The 25000-nt window shown below is 42.0% G+C and overlaps 12 non-coding genes across 12 annotated transcripts; all 12 read left to right on the top strand.

Annotated features, from left to right (window-relative positions):
- The first annotated feature begins 199 nt into the window (after nt 1-199).
- TRNAM-CAU (transfer RNA methionine (anticodon CAU)) lies at nt 200-272 on the top strand. Its single transcript has one exon. It is a non-coding gene; the product is annotated as a tRNA-Met (tRNA).
- Nucleotides 273-3595: 3323 nt separating this feature from the next.
- On the top strand, nt 3596-3668 carry TRNAM-CAU (transfer RNA methionine (anticodon CAU)). The gene has a single exon. It is a non-coding gene; the product is annotated as a tRNA-Met (tRNA).
- A 1622-nt stretch (nt 3669-5290) lies between these two features.
- TRNAM-CAU (transfer RNA methionine (anticodon CAU)) lies at nt 5291-5363 on the top strand. Its single transcript has one exon. It is a non-coding gene; the product is annotated as a tRNA-Met (tRNA).
- Nucleotides 5364-6985: 1622 nt separating this feature from the next.
- Nucleotides 6986-7058, top strand: TRNAM-CAU (transfer RNA methionine (anticodon CAU)). The gene has a single exon. It is a non-coding gene; the product is annotated as a tRNA-Met (tRNA).
- Nucleotides 7059-8687: 1629 nt separating this feature from the next.
- TRNAM-CAU (transfer RNA methionine (anticodon CAU)) lies at nt 8688-8760 on the top strand. Its single transcript has one exon. It is a non-coding gene; the product is annotated as a tRNA-Met (tRNA).
- A 1630-nt stretch (nt 8761-10390) lies between these two features.
- On the top strand, nt 10391-10463 carry TRNAM-CAU (transfer RNA methionine (anticodon CAU)). The gene has a single exon. It is a non-coding gene; the product is annotated as a tRNA-Met (tRNA).
- A 5024-nt stretch (nt 10464-15487) lies between these two features.
- On the top strand, nt 15488-15560 carry TRNAM-CAU (transfer RNA methionine (anticodon CAU)). Its single transcript has one exon. It is a non-coding gene; the product is annotated as a tRNA-Met (tRNA).
- Nucleotides 15561-17182: 1622 nt separating this feature from the next.
- Nucleotides 17183-17255, top strand: TRNAM-CAU (transfer RNA methionine (anticodon CAU)). The gene has a single exon. It is a non-coding gene; the product is annotated as a tRNA-Met (tRNA).
- A 1622-nt stretch (nt 17256-18877) lies between these two features.
- TRNAM-CAU (transfer RNA methionine (anticodon CAU)) lies at nt 18878-18950 on the top strand. Its single transcript has one exon. It is a non-coding gene; the product is annotated as a tRNA-Met (tRNA).
- Nucleotides 18951-20579: 1629 nt separating this feature from the next.
- On the top strand, nt 20580-20652 carry TRNAM-CAU (transfer RNA methionine (anticodon CAU)). Its single transcript has one exon. It is a non-coding gene; the product is annotated as a tRNA-Met (tRNA).
- Nucleotides 20653-22274: 1622 nt separating this feature from the next.
- Nucleotides 22275-22347, top strand: TRNAM-CAU (transfer RNA methionine (anticodon CAU)). Its single transcript has one exon. It is a non-coding gene; the product is annotated as a tRNA-Met (tRNA).
- A 1629-nt stretch (nt 22348-23976) lies between these two features.
- Nucleotides 23977-24049, top strand: TRNAM-CAU (transfer RNA methionine (anticodon CAU)). The gene has a single exon. It is a non-coding gene; the product is annotated as a tRNA-Met (tRNA).
- The last annotated feature ends 951 nt before the right edge of the window (nt 24050-25000 follow it).

Here is a 25000-nt window from a genome sequence, read left to right as displayed (position 1 = left end):
AGTCTTTGAATGGTGGCAGTAGCTAAGATAAAGATGCATTCCCATACCGGGAGTCGAACCCAGGCCACCTGGGTGAGAGCCAGGAATCCTAACCGCTAGACCATATGGGAAAAGATGCACTAATGTCTCAGTGACATTATGAAAAAAAAAAGTTTTCTGCTATGCACAATAAACTTCTGCAGATCTGCAGGTACAGCTTGCCTCGTTAGCGCAGTAGGTAGCGCGTCAGTCTCATAATCTGAAGGTCGTGAGTTCGAGCCTCACACGGGGCACTGTTCCCTCCTTTTCTCGAGAGATTTTGTCACCAACTTAGAACTTTTCCATTCAATTCTACAACTTTTTCCATTAGAAAGGAAATGGGAATCCAAATAACTTACCGGACCCATGAGTTGTTGAGTCCCTTGACACTTTAGTGTAAAAAGGGGTGGTTGAGAATGAGTTGAGCTACGAATCCAAATTGAATCTTGTGTGAAGGGTCAGAATGAAGTGCCAAAACGCGGGCGTTCAGCATTTTTGCCTGAAAAAAACAAATCCTACTTGAAATACGTTTGACTAAAAAACACGCGTCAGTTTTTGAATGTTGGCAGCGGTGCAGAAAAGGATGCGTTCCCATACCAGTAGTCGAACCCGGGCCGCCTGGGTGAAAACCAGGAATCCTAACCGCTAGACCATACGGGAGAAGATGTACTGCCAGCTCACTTACAATATGAAAAAAAAGAGGTGTACTGCTTTGCACAAGCAACTTCCGCAGATTATTACGTGCATTTTGCCTCGTTAGCGCAGCAGGTAGCGCGTCAGTCTCGTAATCTGAAGGTCATGAGTTCGATTCTCACATGGGGCACTGGTACCGTGTTTCCTTAACTGATTTTGCCACCATCTTGGCTAGAGAGTCACAGCTCTTTTCCATTCAGTAGCAAAACATCACCAATTGATGGAAGGGGAGCTCCAATGACAAACAGGGATAAAGGCTTGTTGAGTCCCTTAACACCCAGGAATTAAAAGTGAGAGATATGAATGGTTTGAGATATGACATCAAATAAGCTTTTGTGCAAATAAATATCCAAAAAACCTGGTGGTCTGCATTTTTGGCTGCAAAGAGCAGTTCCAACCTAAACTGATTCTGTCTGCAAGGCACGTGTTGGCTTTGGAATGTGGACACTAGTCCCCAAAAAAAAGTCTCTCCCATAGCAGGAATCGAACCAGTCAACCAGGAATACTAACTAAGTCTTTCTCCACATGTTGTAAGCAGTACAGTAAACAGCAAGACAGGTGTAAAAAAAAAAAAAAAAAAAAAAAAAGAGTGTTTTGCTTTGAATACAAAACATCAACATTACAAGAGCTGAAACACGCTACATGGTCAAGGTTTTTGGCACGTCAGTTGAATAATTTGAAGATCATGAGTTTTTTGCTCACACGTGGCATCCTCCTTTTCTCAAGAGATTTTGTCACTAACTCTGAACTTTCCAATTCAGTTCTAAACTGTTTCCGATTAGAAAGAACATGGGAGCCCTAATGACAGACAGGACACATGGCTTGTTGAGTCCCTTGACACTTTTGTGTAAAACTGTGTAGTTGAAAAAGGCTTAAGCTATGAAACAAAAGGAAATCTTTTGCAAAAGTCATAATGCATCGCCAATGTTAAGTATTTTTGTTGCAAAGTGAAAATCTACCAGAAACATTTTTGATTGAAAAACACGTGTCAGTCTTTGAATGGTGGCAGTAGCTAAGATAAAGATGCATTCCCATACCGGGAGTCGAACCCAGGCCACCTGGGTGAGAGCCAGGAATCCTAACCGCTAGACCATATGGGAAAAGATGCACTAATGTCTCAGTGACATTATGAAAAAAAAAAGTTTTCTGCTATGCACAATAAACTTCTGCAGATCTGCAGGTACAGCTTGCCTCGTTAGCGCAGTAGGTAGCGCGTTAGTCTCATAATCTGAAGGTCGTGAGTTCGAGCCTCACACGGGGCACTGTTCCCTCCTTTTCTCGAGAGATTTTGTCACCAACTTAGAACTTTTCCATTCAATTCTACAACTTTTTCCATTAGAAAGGAAATGGGAATCCAAATAACTTACCGGACCCATGAGTTGTTGAGTCCCTTGACACTTTAGTGTAAAAAGGGGTGGTTGAGAATGAGTTGAGCTACGAATCCAAATTGAATCTTGTGTGAAGGGTCAGAATGAAGTGCCAAAACGCGGGCGTTCAGCATTTTTGCCTGAAAAAAACAAATCCTACTTGAAATACGTTTGACTAAAAAACACGCGTCAGTTTTTGAATGTTGGCAGCGGTGCAGAAAAGGATGCGTTCCCATACCAGTAGTCGAACCCGGGCCGCCTGGGTGAAAACCAGGAATCCTAACCGCTAGACCATACGGGAGAAGATGTACTGCCAGCTCACTTACAATATGAAAAAAAAGAGGTGTACTGCTTTGCACAAGCAACTTCCGCAGATTATTACGTGCATTTTGCCTCGTTAGCGCAGCAGGTAGCGCGTCAGTCTCGTAATCTGAAGGTCATGAGTTCGATTCTCACATGGGGCACTGGTACCGTGTTTCCTTAACTGATTTTGCCACCATCTTGGCTAGAGAGTCACAGCTCTTTTCCATTCAGTAGCAAAACATCACCAATTGATGGAAGGGGAGCTCCAATGACAAACAGGGATAAAGGCTTGTTGAGTCCCTTAACACCCAGGAATTAAAAGTGAGAGATATGAATGGTTTGAGATATGACATCAAATAAGCTTTTGTGCAAATAAATATCCAAAAAACCTGGTGGTCTGCATTTTTGGCTGCAAAGAGCAGTTCCAACCTAAACTGATTCTGTCTGCAAGGCACGTGTTGGCTTTGGAATGTGGACACTAGTCCCCAAAAAAAAGTCTCTCCCATAGCAGGAATCGAACCAGTCAACCAGGAATACTAACTAAGTCTTTCTCCACATGGTGTAAGCATACAGTAAACAGCAAGACAGGTGTAAAAAAAAAAAAAAAAAAAAGAGTGTTTTGCTTTGAATACAAAACATCAACATTACAAGAGCTGAAACACGCTACATGGTCAAGGTTTTTGGCACGTCAGTTGAATAATTTGAAGATCATGAGTTTTTTGCTCACACGTGGCATCCTCCTTTTCTCAAGAGATTTTGTCACTAACTCTGAACTTTCCAATTCAGTTCTAAACTGTTTCCGATTAGAAAGAACATGGGAGCCCTAATGACAGACAGGACACATGGCTTGTTGAGTCCCTTGACACTTTTGTGTAAAACTGTGTAGTTGAAAAAGGCTTAAGCTATGAAACAAAAGGAAATCTTTTGCAAAAGTCATAATGCATCGCCAATGTTAAGTATTTTTGTTGCAAAGTGAAAATCTACCAGAAACATTTTTGATTGAAAAACACGTGTCAGTCTTTGAATGGTGGCAGTAGCTAAGATAAAGATGCATTCCCATACCGGGAGTCGAACCCAGGCCACCTGGGTGAGAGCCAGGAATCCTAACCGCTAGACCATATGGGAAAAGATGCACTAATGTCTCAGTGACATTATGAAAAAAAAAAGTTTTCTGCTATGCACAATAAACTTCTGCAGATCTGCAGGTACAGCTTGCCTCGTTAGCGCAGTAGGTAGCGCGTCAGTCTCATAATCTGAAGGTCGTGAGTTCGAGCCTCACACGGGGCACTGTTCCCTCCTTTTCTCGAGAGATTTTGTCACCAACTTAGAACTTTTCCATTCAATTCTACAACTTTTTCCATTAGAAAGGAAATGGGAATCCAAATAACTTACCGGACCCATGAGTTGTTGAGTCCCTTGACACTTTAGTGTAAAAAGGGGTGGTTGAGAATGAGTTGAGCTACGAATCCAAATTGAATCTTGTGTGAAGGGTCAGAATGAAGTGCCAAAACGCGGGCGTTCAGCATTTTTGCCTGAAAAAAACAAATCCTACTTGAAATACGTTTGACTAAAAAACACGCGTCAGTTTTTGAATGTTGGCAGCGGTGCAGAAAAGGATGCGTTCCCATACCAGTAGTCGAACCCGGGCCGCCTGGGTGAAAACCAGGAATCCTAACCGCTAGACCATACGGGAGAAGATGTACTGCCAGCTCACTTACAATATGAAAAAAAAGAGGTGTACTGCTTTGCACAAGCAACTTCCGCAGATTATTACGTGCATTTTGCCTCGTTAGCGCAGCAGGTAGCGCGTCAGTCTCGTAATCTGAAGGTCATGAGTTCGATTCTCACATGGGGCACTGGTACCGTGTTTCCTTAACTGATTTTGCCACCATCTTGGCTAGAGAGTCACAGCTCTTTTCCATTCAGTAGCAAAACATCACCAATTGATGGAAGGGGAGCTCCAATGACAAACAGGGATAAAGGCTTGTTGAGTCCCTTAACACCCAGGAATTAAAAGTGAGAGATATGAATGGTTTGAGATATGACATCAAATAAGCTTTTGTGCAAATAAATATCCAAAAAACCTGGTGGTCTGCATTTTTGGCTGCAAAGAGCAGTTCCAACCTAAACTGATTCTGTCTGCAAGGCACGTGTTGGCTTTGGAATGTGGACACTAGTCCCCAAAAAAAAGTCTCTCCCATAGCAGGAATCGAACCAGTCAACCAGGAATACTAACTAAGTCTTTCTCCACATGGTGTAAGCATACAGTAAACAGCAAGACAGGTGTAAAAAAAAAAAAAAAAAAAAGAGTGTTTTGCTTTGAATACAAAACATCAACATTACAAGAGCTGAAACACGCTACATGGTCAAGGTTTTTGGCACGTCAGTTGAATAATTTGAAGATCATGAGTTTTTTGCTCACACGTGGCATCCTCCTTTTCTCAAGAGATTTTGTCACTAACTCTGAACTTTCCAATTCAGTTCTAAACTGTTTCCGATTAGAAAGAACATGGGAGCCCTAATGACAGACAGGACACATGGCTTGTTGAGTCCCTTGACACTTTTGTGTAAAACTGTGTAGTTGAAAAAGGCTTAAGCTATGAAACAAAAGGAAATCTTTTGCAAAAGTCATAATGCATCGCCAATGTTAAGTATTTTTGTTGCAAAGTGAAAATCTACCAGAAACATTTTTGATTGAAAAACACGTGTCAGTCTTTGAATGGTGGCAGTAGCTAAGATAAAGATGCATTCCCATACCGGGAGTCGAACCCAGGCCACCTGGGTGAGAGCCAGGAATCCTAACCGCTAGACCATATGGGAAAAGATGCACTAATGTCTCAGTGACATTATGAAAAAAAAAAGTTTTCTGCTATGCACAATAAACTTCTGCAGATCTGCAGGTACAGCTTGCCTCGTTAGCGCAGTAGGTAGCGCGTCAGTCTCATAATCTGAAGGTCGTGAGTTCGAGCCTCACACGGGGCACTGTTCCCTCCTTTTCTCGAGAGATTTTGTCACCAACTTAGAACTTTTCCATTCAATTCTACAACTTTTTCCATTAGAAAGGAAATGGGAATCCAAATAACTTACCGGACCCATGAGTTGTTGAGTCCCTTGACACTTTAGTGTAAAAAGGGGTGGTTGAGAATGAGTTGAGCTACGAATCCAAATTGAATCTTGTGTGAAGGGTCAGAATGAAGTGCCAAAACGCGGGCGTTCAGCATTTTTGCCTGAAAAAAACAAATCCTACTTGAAATACGTTTGACTAAAAAACACGCGTCAGTTTTTGAATGTTGGCAGCGGTGCAGAAAAGGATGCGTTCCCATACCAGTAGTCGAACCCGGGCCGCCTGGGTGAAAACCAGGAATCCTAACCGCTAGACCATACGGGAGAAGATGTACTGCCAGCTCACTTACAATATGAAAAAAAAGAGGTGTACTGCTTTGCACAAGCAACTTCCGCAGATTATTACGTGCATTTTGCCTCGTTAGCGCAGCAGGTAGCGCGTCAGTCTCGTAATCTGAAGGTCATGAGTTCGATTCTCACATGGGGCACTGGTACCGTGTTTCCTTAACTGATTTTGCCACCATCTTGGCTAGAGAGTCACAGCTCTTTTCCATTCAGTAGCAAAACATCACCAATTGATGGAAGGGGAGCTCCAATGACAAACAGGGATAAAGGCTTGTTGAGTCCCTTAACACCCAGGAATTAAAAGTGAGAGATATGAATGGTTTGAGATATGACATCAAATAAGCTTTTGTGCAAATAAATATCCAAAAAACCTGGTGGTCTGCATTTTTGGCTGCAAAGAGCAGTTCCAACCTAAACTGATTCTGTCTGCAAGGCACGTGTTGGCTTTGGAATGTGGACACTAGTCCCCAAAAAAAAGTCTCTCCCATAGCAGGAATCGAACCAGTCAACCAGGAATACTAACTAAGTCTTTCTCCACATGGTGTAAGCATACAGTAAACAGCAAGACAGGTGTAAAAAAAAAAAAAAAAAAAAGAGTGTTTTGCTTTGAATACAAAACATCAACATTACAAGAGCTGAAACACGCTACATGGTCAAGGTTTTTGGCACGTCAGTTGAATAATTTGAAGATCATGAGTTTTTTGCTCACACGTGGCATCCTCCTTTTCTCAAGAGATTTTGTCACTAACTCTGAACTTTCCAATTCAGTTCTAAACTGTTTCCGATTAGAAAGAACATGGGAGCCCTAATGACAGACAGGACACATGGCTTGTTGAGTCCCTTGACACTTTTGTGTAAAACTGTGTAGTTGAAAAAGGCTTAAGCTATGAAACAAAAGGAAATCTTTTGCAAAAGTCATAATGCATCGCCAATGTTAAGTATTTTTGTTGCAAAGTGAAAATCTACCAGAAACATTTTTGATTGAAAAACACGTGTCAGTCTTTGAATGGTGGCAGTAGCTAAGATAAAGATGCATTCCCATACCGGGAGTCGAACCCAGGCCACCTGGGTGAGAGCCAGGAATCCTAACCGCTAGACCATATGGGAAAAGATGCACTAATGTCTCAGTGACATTATGAAAAAAAAAAGTTTTCTGCTATGCACAATAAACTTCTGCAGATCTGCAGGTACAGCTTGCCTCGTTAGCGCAGTAGGTAGCGCGTCAGTCTCATAATCTGAAGGTCGTGAGTTCGAGCCTCACACGGGGCACTGTTCCCTCCTTTTCTCGAGAGATTTTGTCACCAACTTAGAACTTTTCCATTCAATTCTACAACTTTTTCCATTAGAAAGGAAATGGGAATCCAAATAACTTACCGGACCCATGAGTTGTTGAGTCCCTTGACACTTTAGTGTAAAAAGGGGTGGTTGAGAATGAGTTGAGCTACGAATCCAAATTGAATCTTGTGTGAAGGGTCAGAATGAAGTGCCAAAACGCGGGCGTTCAGCATTTTTGCCTGAAAAAAACAAATCCTACTTGAAATACGTTTGACTAAAAAACACGCGTCAGTTTTTGAATGTTGGCAGCGGTGCAGAAAAGGATGCGTTCCCATACCAGTAGTCGAACCCGGGCCGCCTGGGTGAAAACCAGGAATCCTAACCGCTAGACCATACGGGAGAAGATGTACTGCCAGCTCACTTACAATATGAAAAAAAAGAGGTGTACTGCTTTGCACAAGCAACTTCCGCAGATTATTACGTGCATTTTGCCTCGTTAGCGCAGCAGGTAGCGCGTCAGTCTCGTAATCTGAAGGTCATGAGTTCGATTCTCACATGGGGCACTGGTACCGTGTTTCCTTAACTGATTTTGCCACCATCTTGGCTAGAGAGTCACAGCTCTTTTCCATTCAGTAGCAAAACATCACCAATTGATGGAAGGGGAGCTCCAATGACAAACAGGGATAAAGGCTTGTTGAGTCCCTTAACACCCAGGAATTAAAAGTGAGAGATATGAATGGTTTGAGATATGACATCAAATAAGCTTTTGTGCAAATAAATATCCAAAAAACCTGGTGGTCTGCATTTTTGGCTGCAAAGAGCAGTTCCAACCTAAACTGATTCTGTCTGCAAGGCACGTGTTGGCTTTGGAATGTGGACACTAGTCCCCAAAAAAAAGTCTCTCCCATAGCAGGAATCGAACCAGTCAACCAGGAATACTAACTAAGTCTTTCTCCACATGGTGTAAGCATACAGTAAACAGCAAGACAGGTGTAAAAAAAAAAAAAAAAAAAAAAAAAAAGAGTGTTTTGCTTTGAATACAAAACATCAACATTACAAGAGCTGAAACACGCTACATGGTCAAGGTTTTTGGCACGTCAGTTGAATAATTTGAAGATCATGAGTTTTTTGCTCACACGTGGCATCCTCCTTTTCTCAAGAGATTTTGTCACTAACTCTGAACTTTCCAATTCAGTTCTAAACTGTTTCCGATTAGAAAGAACATGGGAGCCCTAATGACAGACAGGACACATGGCTTGTTGAGTCCCTTGACACTTTTGTGTAAAACTGTGTAGTTGAAAAAGGCTTAAGCTATGAAACAAAAGGAAATCTTTTGCAAAAGTCATAATGCATCGCCAATGTTAAGTATTTTTGTTGCAAAGTGAAAATCTACCAGAAACATTTTTGATTGAAAAACACGTGTCAGTCTTTGAATGGTGGCAGTAGCTAAGATAAAGATGCATTCCCATACCGGGAGTCGAACCCAGGCCACCTGGGTGAGAGCCAGGAATCCTAACCGCTAGACCATATGGGAAAAGATGCACTAATGTCTCAGTGACATTATGAAAAAAAAAAGTTTTCTGCTATGCACAATAAACTTCTGCAGATCTGCAGGTACAGCTTGCCTCGTTAGCGCAGTAGGTAGCGCGTCAGTCTCATAATCTGAAGGTTGTGAGTTCGAGCCTCACACGGGGCACTGTTCCCTCCTTTTCTCGAGAGATTTTGTCACCAACTTAGAACTTTTCCATTCAATTCTACAACTTTTTCCATTAGAAAGGAAATGGGAATCCAAATAACTTACCGGACCCATGAGTTGTTGAGTCCCTTGACACTTTAGTGTAAAAAGGGGTGGTTGAGAATGAGTTGAGCTACGAATCCAAATTGAATCTTGTGTGAAGGGTCAGAATGAAGTGCCAAAACGCGGGCGTTCAGCATTTTTGCCTGAAAAAAACAAATCCTACTTGAAATACGTTTGACTAAAAAACACGCGTCAGTTTTTGAATGTTGGCAGCGGTGCAGAAAAGGATGCGTTCCCATACCAGTAGTCGAACCCGGGCCGCCTGGGTGAAAACCAGGAATCCTAACCGCTAGACCATACGGGAGAAGATGTACTGCCAGCTCACTTACAATATGAAAAAAAAGAGGTGTACTGCTTTGCACAAGCAACTTCCGCAGATTATTACGTGCATTTTGCCTCGTTAGCGCAGCAGGTAGCGCGTCAGTCTCGTAATCTGAAGGTCATGAGTTCGATTCTCACATGGGGCACTGGTACCGTGTTTCCTTAACTGATTTTGCCACCATCTTGGCTAGAGAGTCACAGCTCTTTTCCATTCAGTAGCAAAACATCACCAATTGATGGAAGGGGAGCTCCAATGACAAACAGGGATAAAGGCTTGTTGAGTCCCTTAACACCCAGGAATTAAAAGTGAGAGATATGAATGGTTTGAGATATGACATCAAATAAGCTTTTGTGCAAATAAATATCCAAAAAACCTGGTGGTCTGCATTTTTGGCTGCAAAGAGCAGTTCCAACCTAAACTGATTCTGTCTGCAAGGCACGTGTTGGCTTTGGAATGTGGACACTAGTCCCCAAAAAAAAGTCTCTCCCATAGCAGGAATCGAACCAGTCAACCAGGAATACTAACTAAGTCTTTCTCCACATGGTGTAAGCATACAGTAAACAGCAAGACAGGTGTAAAAAAAAAAAAAAAAAAAAAAAAAAAAGAGTGTTTTGCTTTGAATACAAAACATCAACATTACAAGAGCTGAAACACGCTACATGGTCAAGGTTTTTGGCACGTCAGTTGAATAATTTGAAGATCATGAGTTTTTTGCTCACACGTGGCATCCTCCTTTTCTCAAGAGATTTTGTCACTAACTCTGAACTTTCCAATTCAGTTCTAAACTGTTTCCGATTAGAAAGAACATGGGAGCCCTAATGACAGACAGGACACATGGCTTGTTGAGTCCCTTGACACTTTTGTGTAAAACTGTGTAGTTGAAAAAGGCTTAAGCTATGAAACAAAAGGAAATCTTTTGCAAAAGTCATAATGCATCGCCAATGTTAAGTATTTTTGTTGCAAAGTGAAAATCTACCAGAAACATTTTTGATTGAAAAACACGTGTCAGTCTTTGAATGGTGGCAGTAGCTAAGATAAAGATGCATTCCCATACCGGGAGTCGAACCCAGGCCACCTGGGTGAGAGCCAGGAATCCTAACCGCTAGACCATATGGGAAAAGATGCACTAATGTCTCAGTGACATTATGAAAAAAAAAAGTTTTCTGCTATGCACAATAAACTTCTGCAGATCTGCAGGTACAGCTTGCCTCGTTAGCGCAGTAGGTAGCGCGTCAGTCTCATAATCTGAAGGTTGTGAGTTCGAGCCTCACACGGGGCACTGTTCCCTCCTTTTCTCGAGAGATTTTGTCACCAACTTAGAACTTTTCCATTCAATTCTACAACTTTTTCCATTAGAAAGGAAATGGGAATCCAAATAACTTACCGGACCCATGAGTTGTTGAGTCCCTTGACACTTTAGTGTAAAAAGGGGTGGTTGAGAATGAGTTGAGCTACGAATCCAAATTGAATCTTGTGTGAAGGGTCAGAATGAAGTGCCAAAACGCGGGCGTTCAGCATTTTTGCCTGAAAAAAACAAATCCTACTTGAAATACGTTTGACTAAAAAACACGCGTCAGTTTTTGAATGTTGGCAGCGGTGCAGAAAAGGATGCGTTCCCATACCAGTAGTCGAACCCGGGCCGCCTGGGTGAAAACCAGGAATCCTAACCGCTAGACCATACGGGAGAAGATGTACTGCCAGCTCACTTACAATATGAAAAAAAAGAGGTGTACTGCTTTGCACAAGCAACTTCCGCAGATTATTACGTGCATTTTGCCTCGTTAGCGCAGCAGGTAGCGCGTCAGTCTCGTAATCTGAAGGTCATGAGTTCGATTCTCACATGGGGCACTGGTACCGTGTTTCCTTAACTGATTTTGCCACCATCTTGGCTAGAGAGTCACAGCTCTTTTCCATTCAGTAGCAAAACATCACCAATTGATGGAAGGGGAGCTCCAATGACAAACAGGGATAAAGGCTTGTTGAGTCCCTTAACACCCAGGAATTAAAAGTGAGAGATATGAATGGTTTGAGATATGACATCAAATAAGCTTTTGTGCAAATAAATATCCAAAAAACCTGGTGGTCTGCATTTTTGGCTGCAAAGAGCAGTTCCAACCTAAACTGATTCTGTCTGCAAGGCACGTGTTGGCTTTGGAATGTGGACACTAGTCCCCAAAAAAAAGTCTCTCCCATAGCAGGAATCGAACCAGTCAACCAGGAATACTAACTAAGTCTTTCTCCACATGTTGTAAGCAGTACAGTAAACAGCAAGACAGGTGTAAAAAAAAAAAAAAAAAAAAAAAAAGAGTGTTTTGCTTTGAATACAAAACATCAACATTACAAGAGCTGAAACACGCTACATGGTCAAGGTTTTTGGCACGTCAGTTGAATAATTTGAAGATCATGAGTTTTTTGCTCACACGTGGCATCCTCCTTTTCTCAAGAGATTTTGTCACTAACTCTGAACTTTCCAATTCAGTTCTAAACTGTTTCCGATTAGAAAGAACATGGGAGCCCTAATGACAGACAGGACACATGGCTTGTTGAGTCCCTTGACACTTTTGTGTAAAACTGTGTAGTTGAAAAAGGCTTAAGCTATGAAACAAAAGGAAATCTTTTGCAAAAGTCATAATGCATCGCCAATGTTAAGTATTTTTGTTGCAAAGTGAAAATCTACCAGAAACATTTTTGATTGAAAAACACGTGTCAGTCTTTGAATGGTGGCAGTAGCTAAGATAAAGATGCATTCCCATACCAGGAGTCGAACCCAGGCCACCTGGGTGAGAGCCAGGAATCCTAACCGCTAGACCATATGGGAAAAGATGCACTAATGTCTCAGTGACATTATGAAAAAAAAAAGTTTTCTGCTATGCACAATAAACTTCTGCAGATCTGCAGGTACAGCTTGCCTCGTTAGCGCAGTAGGTAGCGCGTTAGTCTCATAATCTGAAGGTCGTGAGTTCGAGCCTCACACGGGGCACTGTTCCCTCCTTTTCTCGAGAGATTTTGTCACCAACTTAGAACTTTTCCATTCAATTCTACAACTTTTTCCATTAGAAAGGAAATGGGAATCCAAATAACTTACCGGACCCATGAGTTGTTGAGTCCCTTGACACTTTAGTGTAAAAAGGGGTGGTTGAGAATGAGTTGAGCTACGAATCCAAATTGAATCTTGTGTGAAGGGTCAGAATGAAGTGCCAAAACGCGGGCGTTCAGCATTTTTGCCTGAAAAAAACAAATCCTACTTGAAATACGTTTGACTAAAAAACACGCGTCAGTTTTTGAATGTTGGCAGCGGTGCAGAAAAGGATGCGTTCCCATACCAGTAGTCGAACCCGGGCCGCCTGGGTGAAAACCAGGAATCCTAACCGCTAGACCATACGGGAGAAGATGTACTGCCAGCTCACTTACAATATGAAAAAAAAGAGGTGTACTGCTTTGCACAAGCAACTTCCGCAGATTATTACGTGCATTTTGCCTCGTTAGCGCAGCAGGTAGCGCGTCAGTCTCGTAATCTGAAGGTCATGAGTTCGATTCTCACATGGGGCACTGGTACCGTGTTTCCTTAACTGATTTTGCCACCATCTTGGCTAGAGAGTCACAGCTCTTTTCCATTCAGTAGCAAAACATCACCAATTGATGGAAGGGGAGCTCCAATGACAAACAGGGATAAAGGCTTGTTGAGTCCCTTAACACCCAGGAATTAAAAGTGAGAGATATGAATGGTTTGAGATATGACATCAAATAAGCTTTTGTGCAAATAAATATCCAAAAAACCTGGTGGTCTGCATTTTTGGCTGCAAAGAGCAGTTCCAACCTAAACTGATTCTGTCTGCAAGGCACGTGTTGGCTTTGGAATGTGGACACTAGTCCCCAAAAAAAAGTCTCTCCCATAGCAGGAATCGAACCAGTCAACCAGGAATACTAACTAAGTCTTTCTCCACATGTTGTAAGCAGTACAGTAAACAGCAAGACAGGTGTAAAAAAAAAAAAAAAAAAAAAAAAAGAGTGTTTTGCTTTGAATACAAAACATCAACATTACAAGAGCTGAAACACGCTACATGGTCAAGGTTTTTGGCACGTCAGTTGAATAATTTGAAGATCATGAGTTTTTTGCTCACACGTGGCATCCTCCTTTTCTCAAGAGATTTTGTCACTAACTCTGAACTTTCCAATTCAGTTCTAAACTGTTTCCGATTAGAAAGAACATGGGAGCCCTAATGACAGACAGGACACATGGCTTGTTGAGTCCCTTGACACTTTTGTGTAAAACTGTGTAGTTGAAAAAGGCTTAAGCTATGAAACAAAAGGAAATCTTTTGCAAAAGTCATAATGCATCGCCAATGTTAAGTATTTTTGTTGCAAAGTGAAAATCTACCAGAAACATTTTTGATTGAAAAACACGTGTCAGTCTTTGAATGGTGGCAGTAGCTAAGATAAAGATGCATTCCCATACCGGGAGTCGAACCCAGGCCACCTGGGTGAGAGCCAGGAATCCTAACCGCTAGACCATATGGGAAAAGATGCACTAATGTCTCAGTGACATTATGAAAAAAAAAAGTTTTCTGCTATGCACAATAAACTTCTGCAGATCTGCAGGTACAGCTTGCCTCGTTAGCGCAGTAGGTAGCGCGTTAGTCTCATAATCTGAAGGTCGTGAGTTCGAGCCTCACACGGGGCACTGTTCCCTCCTTTTCTCGAGAGATTTTGTCACCAACTTAGAACTTTTCCATTCAATTCTACAACTTTTTCCATTAGAAAGGAAATGGGAATCCAAATAACTTACCGGACCCATGAGTTGTTGAGTCCCTTGACACTTTAGTGTAAAAAGGGGTGGTTGAGAATGAGTTGAGCTACGAATCCAAATTGAATCTTGTGTGAAGGGTCAGAATGAAGTGCCAAAACGCGGGCGTTCAGCATTTTTGCCTGAAAAAAACAAATCCTACTTGAAATACGTTTGACTAAAAAACACGCGTCAGTTTTTGAATGTTGGCAGCGGTGCAGAAAAGGATGCGTTCCCATACCAGTAGTCGAACCCGGGCCGCCTGGGTGAAAACCAGGAATCCTAACCGCTAGACCATACGGGAGAAGATGTACTGCCAGCTCACTTACAATATGAAAAAAAAGAGGTGTACTGCTTTGCACAAGCAACTTCCGCAGATTATTACGTGCATTTTGCCTCGTTAGCGCAGCAGGTAGCGCGTCAGTCTCGTAATCTGAAGGTCATGAGTTCGATTCTCACATGGGGCACTGGTACCGTGTTTCCTTAACTGATTTTGCCACCATCTTGGCTAGAGAGTCACAGCTCTTTTCCATTCAGTAGCAAAACATCACCAATTGATGGAAGGGGAGCTCCAATGACAAACAGGGATAAAGGCTTGTTGAGTCCCTTAACACCCAGGAATTAAAAGTGAGAGATATGAATGGTTTGAGATATGACATCAAATAAGCTTTTGTGCAAATAAATATCCAAAAAACCTGGTGGTCTGCATTTTTGGCTGCAAAGAGCAGTTCCAACCTAAACTGATTCTGTCTGCAAGGCACGTGTTGGCTTTGGAATGTGGACACTAGTCCCCAAAAAAAAGTCTCTCCCATAGCAGGAATCGAACCAGTCAACCAGGAATACTAACTAAGTCTTTCTCCACATGGTGTAAGCATACAGTAAACAGCAAGACAGGTGTAAAAAAAAAAAAAAAAAAAAGAGTGTTTTGCTTTGAATACAAAACATCAACATTACAAGAGCTGAAACACGCTACATGGTCAAGGTTTTTGGCACGTCAGTTGAATAATTTGAAGATCATGAGTTTTTTGCTCACACGTGGCATCCTCCTTTTCTCAAGAGATTTTGTCACTAACTCTGAACTTTCCAATTCAGTTCTAAACTGTTTCCGATTAGAAAGAACATGGGAGCCCTAATGACAGACAGGACACATGGCTTGTTGAGTCCCTTGACACTTTTGTGTAAAACTGTGTAGTTGAAAAAGGCTTAAGCTATGAAACAAAAGGAAATCTTTTGCAAAAGTCATAATGCATCGCCAATGTTAAGTATTTTTGTTGCAAAGTGAAAATCTACCAGAAACATTTTTGATTGAAAAACACGTGTCAGTCTTTGAATGGTGGCAGTAGCTAAGATAAAGATGCATTCCCATACCGGGAGTCGAACCCAGGCCACCTGGGTGAGAGCCAGGAATCCTAACCGCTAGACCATATGGGAAAAGATGCACTAATGTCTCAGTGACATTATGAAAAAAAAAAGTTTTCTGCTATGCACAATAAACTTCTGCAGATCTGCAGGTACAGCTTGCCTCGTTAGCGCAGTAGGTAGCGCGTCAGTCTCATAATCTGAAGGTCGTGAGTTCGAGCCTCACACGGGGCACTGTTCCCTCCTTTTCTCGAGAGATTTTGTCACCAACTTAGAACTTTTCCATTCAATTCTACAACTTTTTCCATTAGAAAGGAAATGGGAATCCAAATAACTTACCGGACCCATGAGTTGTTGAGTCCCTTGACACTTTAGTGTAAAAAGGGGTGGTTGAGAATGAGTTGAGCTACGAATCCAAATTGAATCTTGTGTGAAGGGTCAGAATGAAGTGCCAAAACGCGGGCGTTCAGCATTTTTGCCTGAAAAAAACAAATCCTACTTGAAATACGTTTGACTAAAAAACACGCGTCAGTTTTTGAATGTTGGCAGCGGTGCAGAAAAGGATGCGTTCCCATACCAGTAGTCGAACCCGGGCCGCCTGGGTGAAAACCAGGAATCCTAACCGCTAGACCATACGGGAGAAGATGTACTGCCAGCTCACTTACAATATGAAAAAAAAGAGGTGTACTGCTTTGCACAAGCAACTTCCGCAGATTATTACGTGCATTTTGCCTCGTTAGCGCAGCAGGTAGCGCGTCAGTCTCGTAATCTGAAGGTCATGAGTTCGATTCTCACATGGGGCACTGGTACCGTGTTTCCTTAACTGATTTTGCCACCATCTTGGCTAGAGAGTCACAGCTCTTTTCCATTCAGTAGCAAAACATCACCAATTGATGGAAGGGGAGCTCCAATGACAAACAGGGATAAAGGCTTGTTGAGTCCCTTAACACCCAGGAATTAAAAGTGAGAGATATGAATGGTTTGAGATATGACATCAAATAAGCTTTTGTGCAAATAAATATCCAAAAAACCTGGTGGTCTGCATTTTTGGCTGCAAAGAGCAGTTCCAACCTAAACTGATTCTGTCTGCAAGGCACGTGTTGGCTTTGGAATGTGGACACTAGTCCCCAAAAAAAAGTCTCTCCCATAGCAGGAATCGAACCAGTCAACCAGGAATACTAACTAAGTCTTTCTCCACATGGTGTAAGCATACAGTAAACAGCAAGACAGGTGTAAAAAAAAAAAAAAAAAAAAGAGTGTTTTGCTTTGAATACAAAACATCAACATTACAAGAGCTGAAACACGCTACATGGTCAAGGTTTTTGGCACGTCAGTTGAATAATTTGAAGATCATGAGTTTTTTGCTCACACGTGGCATCCTCCTTTTCTCAAGAGATTTTGTCACTAACTCTGAACTTTCCAATTCAGTTCTAAACTGTTTCCGATTAGAAAGAACATGGGAGCCCTAATGACAGACAGGACACATGGCTTGTTGAGTCCCTTGACACTTTTGTGTAAAACTGTGTAGTTGAAAAAGGCTTAAGCTATGAAACAAAAGGAAATCTTTTGCAAAAGTCATAATGCATCGCCAATGTTAAGTATTTTTGTTGCAAAGTGAAAATCTACCAGAAACATTTTTGATTGAAAAACACGTGTCAGTCTTTGAATGGTGGCAGTAGCTAAGATAAAGATGCATTCCCATACCGGGAGTCGAACCCAGGCCACCTGGGTGAGAGCCAGGAATCCTAACCGCTAGACCATATGGGAAAAGATGCACTAATGTCTCAGTGACATTATGAAAAAAAAAAGTTTTCTGCTATGCACAATAAACTTCTGCAGATCTGCAGGTACAGCTTGCCTCGTTAGCGCAGTAGGTAGCGCGTCAGTCTCATAATCTGAAGGTCGTGAGTTCGAGCCTCACACGGGGCACTGTTCCCTCCTTTTCTCGAGAGATTTTGTCACCAACTTAGAACTTTTCCATTCAATTCTACAACTTTTTCCATTAGAAAGGAAATGGGAATCCAAATAACTTACCGGACCCATGAGTTGTTGAGTCCCTTGACACTTTAGTGTAAAAAGGGGTGGTTGAGAATGAGTTGAGCTACGAATCCAAATTGAATCTTGTGTGAAGGGTCAGAATGAAGTGCCAAAACGCGGGCGTTCAGCATTTTTGCCTGAAAAAAACAAATCCTACTTGAAATACGTTTGACTAAAAAACACGCGTCAGTTTTTGAATGTTGGCAGCGGTGCAGAAAAGGATGCGTTCCCATACCAGTAGTCGAACCCGGGCCGCCTGGGTGAAAACCAGGAATCCTAACCGCTAGACCATACGGGAGAAGATGTACTGCCAGCTCACTTACAATATGAAAAAAAAGAGGTGTACTGCTTTGCACAAGCAACTTCCGCAGATTATTACGTGCATTTTGCCTCGTTAGCGCAGCAGGTAGCGCGTCAGTCTCGTAATCTGAAGGTCATGAGTTCGATTCTCACATGGGGCACTGGTACCGTGTTTCCTTAACTGATTTTGCCACCATCTTGGCTAGAGAGTCACAGCTCTTTTCCATTCAGTAGCAAAACATCACCAATTGATGGAAGGGGAGCTCCAATGACAAACAGGGATAAAGGCTTGTTGAGTCCCTTAACACCCAGGAATTAAAAGTGAGAGATATGAATGGTTTGAGATATGACATCAAATAAGCTTTTGTGCAAATAAATATCCAAAAAACCTGGTGGTCTGCATTTTTGGCTGCAAAGAGCAGTTCCAACCTAAACTGATTCTGTCTGCAAGGCACGTGTTGGCTTTGGAATGTGGACACTAGTCCCCAAAAAAAAGTCTCTCCCATAGCAGGAATCGAACCAGTCAACCAGGAATACTAACTAAGTCTTTCTCCACATGGTGTAAGCATACAGTAAACAGCAAGACAGGTGTAAAAAAAAAAAAAAAAAAAAGAGTGTTTTGCTTTGAATACAAAACATCAACATTACAAGAGCTGAAACACGCTACATGGTCAAGGTTTTTGGCACGTCAGTTGAATAATTTGAAGATCATGAGTTTTTTGCTCACACGTGGCATCCTCCTTTTCTCAAGAGATTTTGTCACTAACTCTGAACTTTCCAATTCAGTTCTAAACTGTTTCCGATTAGAAAGAACATGGGAGCCCTAATGACAGACAGGACACATGGCTTGTTGAGTCCCTTGACACTTTTGTGTAAAACTGTGTAGTTGAAAAAGGCTTAAGCTATGAAACAAAAGGAAATCTTTTGCAAAAGTCATAATGCATCGCCAATGTTAAGTATTTTTGTTGCAAAGTGAAAATCTACCAGAAACATTTTTGATTGAAAAACACGTGTCAGTCTTTGAATGGTGGCAGTAGCTAAGATAAAGATGCATTCCCATACCGGGAGTCGAACCCAGGCCACCTGGGTGAGAGCCAGGAATCCTAACCGCTAGACCATATGGGAAAAGATGCACTAATGTCTCAGTGACATTATGAAAAAAAAAAGTTTTCTGCTATGCACAATAAACTTCTGCAGATCTGCAGGTACAGCTTGCCTCGTTAGCGCAGTAGGTAGCGCGTCAGTCTCATAATCTGAAGGTCGTGAGTTCGAGCCTCACACGGGGCACTGTTCCCTCCTTTTCTCGAGAGATTTTGTCACCAACTTAGAACTTTTCCATTCAATTCTACAACTTTTTCCATTAGAAAGGAAATGGGAATCCAAATAACTTACCGGACCCATGAGTTGTTGAGTCCCTTGACACTTTAGTGTAAAAAGGGGTGGTTGAGAATGAGTTGAGCTACGAATCCAAATTGAATCTTGTGTGAAGGGTCAGAATGAAGTGCCAAAACGCGGGCGTTCAGCATTTTTGCCTGAAAAAAACAAATCCTACTTGAAATACGTTTGACTAAAAAACACGCGTCAGTTTTTGAATGTTGGCAGCGGTGCAGAAAAGGATGCGTTCCCATACCAGTAGTCGAACCCGGGCCGCCTGGGTGAAAACCAGGAATCCTAACCGCTAGACCATACGGGAGAAGATGTACTGCCAGCTCACTTACAATATGAAAAAAAAGAGGTGTACTGCTTTGCACAAGCAACTTCCGCAGATTATTACGTGCATTTTGCCTCGTTAGCGCAGCAGGTAGCGCGTCAGTCTCGTAATCTGAAGGTCATGAGTTCGATTCTCACATGGGGCACTGGTACCGTGTTTCCTTAACTGATTTTGCCACCATCTTGGCTAGAGAGTCACAGCTCTTTTCCATTCAGTAGCAAAACATCACCAATTGATGGAAGGGGAGCTCCAATGACAAACAGGGATAAAGGCTTGTTGAGTCCCTTAACACCCAGGAATTAAAAGTGAGAGATATGAATGGTTTGAGATATGACATCAAATAAGCTTTTGTGCAAATAAATATCCAAAAAACCTGGTGGTCTGCATTTTTGGCTGCAAAGAGCAGTTCCAACCTAAACTGATTCTGTCTGCAAGGCACGTGTTGGCTTTGGAATGTGGACACTAGTCCCCAAAAAAAAGTCTCTCCCATAGCAGGAATCGAACCAGTCAACCAGGAATACTAACTAAGTCTTTCTCCACATGGTGTAAGCATACAGTAAACAGCAAGACAGGTGTAAAAAAAAAAAAAAAAAAAAAAAAAAAGAGTGTTTTGCTTTGAATACAAAACATCAACATTACAAGAGCTGAAACACGCTACATGGTCAAGGTTTTTGGCACGTCAGTTGAATAATTTGAAGATCATGAGTTTTTTGCTCACACGTGGCATCCTCCTTTTCTCAAGAGATTTTGTCACTAACTCTGAACTTTCCAATTCAGTTCTAAACTGTTTCCGATTAGAAAGAACATGGGAGCCCTAATGACAGACAGGACACATGGCTTGTTGAGTCCCTTGACACTTTTGTGTAAAACTGTGTAGTTGAAAAAGGCTTAAGCTATGAAACAAAAGGAAATCTTTTGCAAAAGTCATAATGCATCGCCAATGTTAAGTATTTTTGTTGCAAAGTGAAAATCTACCAGAAACATTTTTGATTGAAAAACACGTGTCAGTCTTTGAATGGTGGCAGTAGCTAAGATAAAGATGCATTCCCATACCGGGAGTCGAACCCAGGCCACCTGGGTGAGAGCCAGGAATCCTAACCGCTAGACCATATGGGAAAAGATGCACTAATGTCTCAGTGACATTATGAAAAAAAAAAGTTTTCTGCTATGCACAATAAACTTCTGCAGATCTGCAGGTACAGCTTGCCTCGTTAGCGCAGTAGGTAGCGCGTCAGTCTCATAATCTGAAGGTTGTGAGTTCGAGCCTCACACGGGGCACTGTTCCCTCCTTTTCTCGAGAGATTTTGTCACCAACTTAGAACTTTTCCATTCAATTCTACAACTTTTTCCATTAGAAAGGAAATGGGAATCCAAATAACTTACCGGACCCATGAGTTGTTGAGTCCCTTGACACTTTAGTGTAAAAAGGGGTGGTTGAGAATGAGTTGAGCTACGAATCCAAATTGAATCTTGTGTGAAGGGTCAGAATGAAGTGCCAAAACGCGGGCGTTCAGCATTTTTGCCTGAAAAAAACAAATCCTACTTGAAATACGTTTGACTAAAAAACACGCGTCAGTTTTTGAATGTTGGCAGCGGTGCAGAAAAGGATGCGTTCCCATACCAGTAGTCGAACCCGGGCCGCCTGGGTGAAAACCAGGAATCCTAACCGCTAGACCATACGGGAGAAGATGTACTGCCAGCTCACTTACAATATGAAAAAAAAGAGGTGTACTGCTTTGCACAAGCAACTTCCGCAGATTATTACGTGCATTTTGCCTCGTTAGCGCAGCAGGTAGCGCGTCAGTCTCGTAATCTGAAGGTCATGAGTTCGATTCTCACATGGGGCACTGGTACCGTGTTTCCTTAACTGATTTTGCCACCATCTTGGCTAGAGAGTCACAGCTCTTTTCCATTCAGTAGCAAAACATCACCAATTGATGGAAGGGGAGCTCCAATGACAAACAGGGATAAAGGCTTGTTGAGTCCCTTAACACCCAGGAATTAAAAGTGAGAGATATGAATGGTTTGAGATATGACATCAAATAAGCTTTTGTGCAAATAAATATCCAAAAAACCTGGTGGTCTGCATTTTTGGCTGCAAAGAGCAGTTCCAACCTAAACTGATTCTGTCTGCAAGGCACGTGTTGGCTTTGGAATGTGGACACTAGTCCCCAAAAAAAAGTCTCTCCCATAGCAGGAATCGAACCAGTCAACCAGGAATACTAACTAAGTCTTTCTCCACATGGTGTAAGCATACAGTAAACAGCAAGACAGGTGTAAAAAAAAAAAAAAAAAAAAGAGTGTTTTGCTTTGAATACAAAACATCAACATTACAAGAGCTGAAACACGCTACATGGTCAAGGTTTTTGGCACGTCAGTTGAATAATTTGAAGATCATGAGTTTTTTGCTCACACGTGGCATCCTCCTTTTCTCAAGAGATTTTGTCACTAACTCTGAACTTTCCAATTCAGTTCTAAACTGTTTCCGATTAGAAAGAACATGGGAGCCCTAATGACAGACAGGACACATGGCTTGTTGAGTCCCTTGACACTTTTGTGTAAAACTGTGTAGTTGAAAAAGGCTTAAGCTATGAAACAAAAGGAAATCTTTTGCAAAAGTCATAATGCATCGCCAATGTTAAGTATTTTTGTTGCAAAGTGAAAATCTACCAGAAACATTTTTGATTGAAAAACACGTGTCAGTCTTTGAATGGTGGCAGTAGCTAAGATAAAGATGCATTCCCATACCGGGAGTCGAACCCAGGCCACCTGGGTGAGAGCCAGGAATCCTAACCGCTAGACCATATGGGAAAAGATGCACTAATGTCTCAGTGACATTATGAAAAAAAAAAGTTTTCTGCTATGCACAATAAACTTCTGCAGATCTGCAGGTACAGCTTGCCTCGTTAGCGCAGTAGGTAGCGCGTCAGTCTCATAATCTGAAGGTCGTGAGTTCGAGCCTCACACGGGGCACTGTTCCCTCCTTTTCTCGAGAGATTTTGTCACCAACTTAGAACTTTTCCATTCAATTCTACAACTTTTTCCATTAGAAAGGAAATGGGAATCCAAATAACTTACCGGACCCATGAGTTGTTGAGTCCCTTGACACTTTAGTGTAAAAAGGGGTGGTTGAGAATGAGTTGAGCTACGAATCCAAATTGAATCTTGTGTGAAGGGTCAGAATGAAGTGCCAAAACGCGGGCGTTCAGCATTTTTGCCTGAAAAAAACAAATCCTACTTGAAATACGTTTGACTAAAAAACACGCGTCAGTTTTTGAATGTTGGCAGCGGTGCAGAAAAGGATGCGTTCCCATACCAGTAGTCGAACCCGGGCCGCCTGGGTGAAAACCAGGAATCCTAACCGCTAGACCATACGGGAGAAGATGTACTGCCAGCTCACTTACAATATGAAAAAAAAGAGGTGTACTGCTTTGCACAAGCAACTTCCGCAGATTATTACGTGCATTTTGCCTCGTTAGCGCAGCAGGTAGCGCGTCAGTCTCGTAATCTGAAGGTCATGAGTTCGATTCTCACATGGGGCACTGGTACCGTGTTTCCTTAACTGATTTTGCCACCATCTTGGCTAGAGAGTCACAGCTCTTTTCCATTCAGTAGCAAAACATCACCAATTGATGGAAGGGGAGCTCCAATGACAAACAGGGATAAAGGCTTGTTGAGTCCCTTAACACCCAGGAATTAAAAGTGAGAGATATGAATGGTTTGAGATATGACATCAAATAAGCTTTTGTGCAAATAAATATCCAAAAAACCTGGTGGTCTGCATTTTTGGCTGCAAAGAGCAGTTCCAACCTAAACTGATTCTGTCTGCAAGGCACGTGTTGGCTTTGGAATGTGGACACTAGTCCCCAAAAAAAAGTCTCTCCCATAGCAGGAATCGAACCAGTCAACCAGGAATACTAACTAAGTCTTTCTCCACATGGTGTAAGCATACAGTAAACAGCAAGACAGGTGTAAAAAAAAAAAAAAAAAAAAAAAAAAAGAGTGTTTTGCTTTGAATACAAAACATCAACATTACAAGAGCTGAAACACGCTACATGGTCAAGGTTTTTGGCACGTCAGTTGAATAATTTGAAGATCATGAGTTTTTTGCTCACACGTGGCATCCTCCTTTTCTCAAGAGATTTTGTCACTAACTCTGAACTTTCCAATTCAGTTCTAAACTGTTTCCGATTAGAAAGAACATGGGAGCCCTAATGACAGACAGGACACATGGCTTGTTGAGTCCCTTGACACTTTTGTGTAAAACTGTGTAGTTGAAAAAGGCTTAAGCTATGAAACAAAAGGAAATCTTTTGCAAAAGTCATAATGCATCGCCAATGTTAAGTATTTTTGTTGCAAAGTGAAAATCTACCAGAAACATTTTTGATTGAAAAACACGTGTCAGTCTTTGAATGGTGGCAGTAGCTAAGATAAAGATGCATTCCCATACCGGGAGTCGAACCCAGGCCACCTGGGTGAGAGCCAGGAATCCTAACCGCTAGACCATATGGGAAAAGATGCACTAATGTCTCAGTGACATTATGAAAAAAAAAAGTTTTCTGCTATGCACAATAAACTTCTGCAGATCTGCAGGTACAGCTTGCCTCGTTAGCGCAGTAGGTAGCGCGTCAGTCTCATAATCTGAAGGTTGTGAGTTCGAGCCTCACACGGGGCACTGTTCCCTCCTTTTCTCGAGAGATTTTGTCACCAACTTAGAACTTTTCCATTCAATTCTACAACTTTTTCCATTAGAAAGGAAATGGGAATCCAAATAACTTACCGGACCCATGAGTTGTTGAGTCCCTTGACACTTTAGTGTAAAAAGGGGTGGTTGAGAATGAGTTGAGCTACGAATCCAAATTGAATCTTGTGTGAAGGGTCAGAATGAAGTGCCAAAACGCGGGCGTTCAGCATTTTTGCCTGAAAAAAACAAATCCTACTTGAAATACGTTTGACTAAAAAACACGCGTCAGTTTTTGAATGTTGGCAGCGGTGCAGAAAAGGATGCGTTCCCATACCAGTAGTCGAACCCGGGCCGCCTGGGTGAAAACCAGGAATCCTAACCGCTAGACCATACGGGAGAAGATGTACTGCCAGCTCACTTACAATATGAAAAAAAAGAGGTGTACTGCTTTGCACAAGCAACTTCCGCAGATTATTACGTGCATTTTGCCTCGTTAGCGCAGCAGGTAGCGCGTCAGTCTCGTAATCTGAAGGTCATGAGTTCGATTCTCACATGGGGCACTGGTACCGTGTTTCCTTAACTGATTTTGCCACCATCTTGGCTAGAGAGTCACAGCTCTTTTCCATTCAGTAGCAAAACATCACCAATTGATGGAAGGGGAGCTCCAATGACAAACAGGGATAAAGGCTTGTTGAGTCCCTTAACACCCAGGAATTAAAAGTGAGAGATATGAATGGTTTGAGATATGACATCAAATAAGCTTTTGTGCAAATAAATATCCAAAAAACCTGGTGGTCTGCATTTTTGGCTGCAAAGAGCAGTTCCAACCTAAACTGATTCTGTCTGCAAGGCACGTGTTGGCTTTGGAATGTGGACACTAGTCCCCAAAAAAAAGTCTCTCCCATAGCAGGAATCGAACCAGTCAACCAGGAATACTAACTA

The sequence above is a fragment of the Phyllobates terribilis genome, unplaced genomic scaffold (assembly GCF_046119375.1).
Source record: "Phyllobates terribilis strain yellow unplaced genomic scaffold, ASM4611937v1 Scaffold_11__3_contigs__length_659146591, whole genome shotgun sequence".
Classification (NCBI taxonomy): Eukaryota; Metazoa; Chordata; class Amphibia; order Anura; family Dendrobatidae; genus Phyllobates; species Phyllobates terribilis.
The sequence above is the reverse complement of the archived record's forward strand: the minus strand, read 5'-3'. Positions and strand labels throughout refer to the sequence as shown.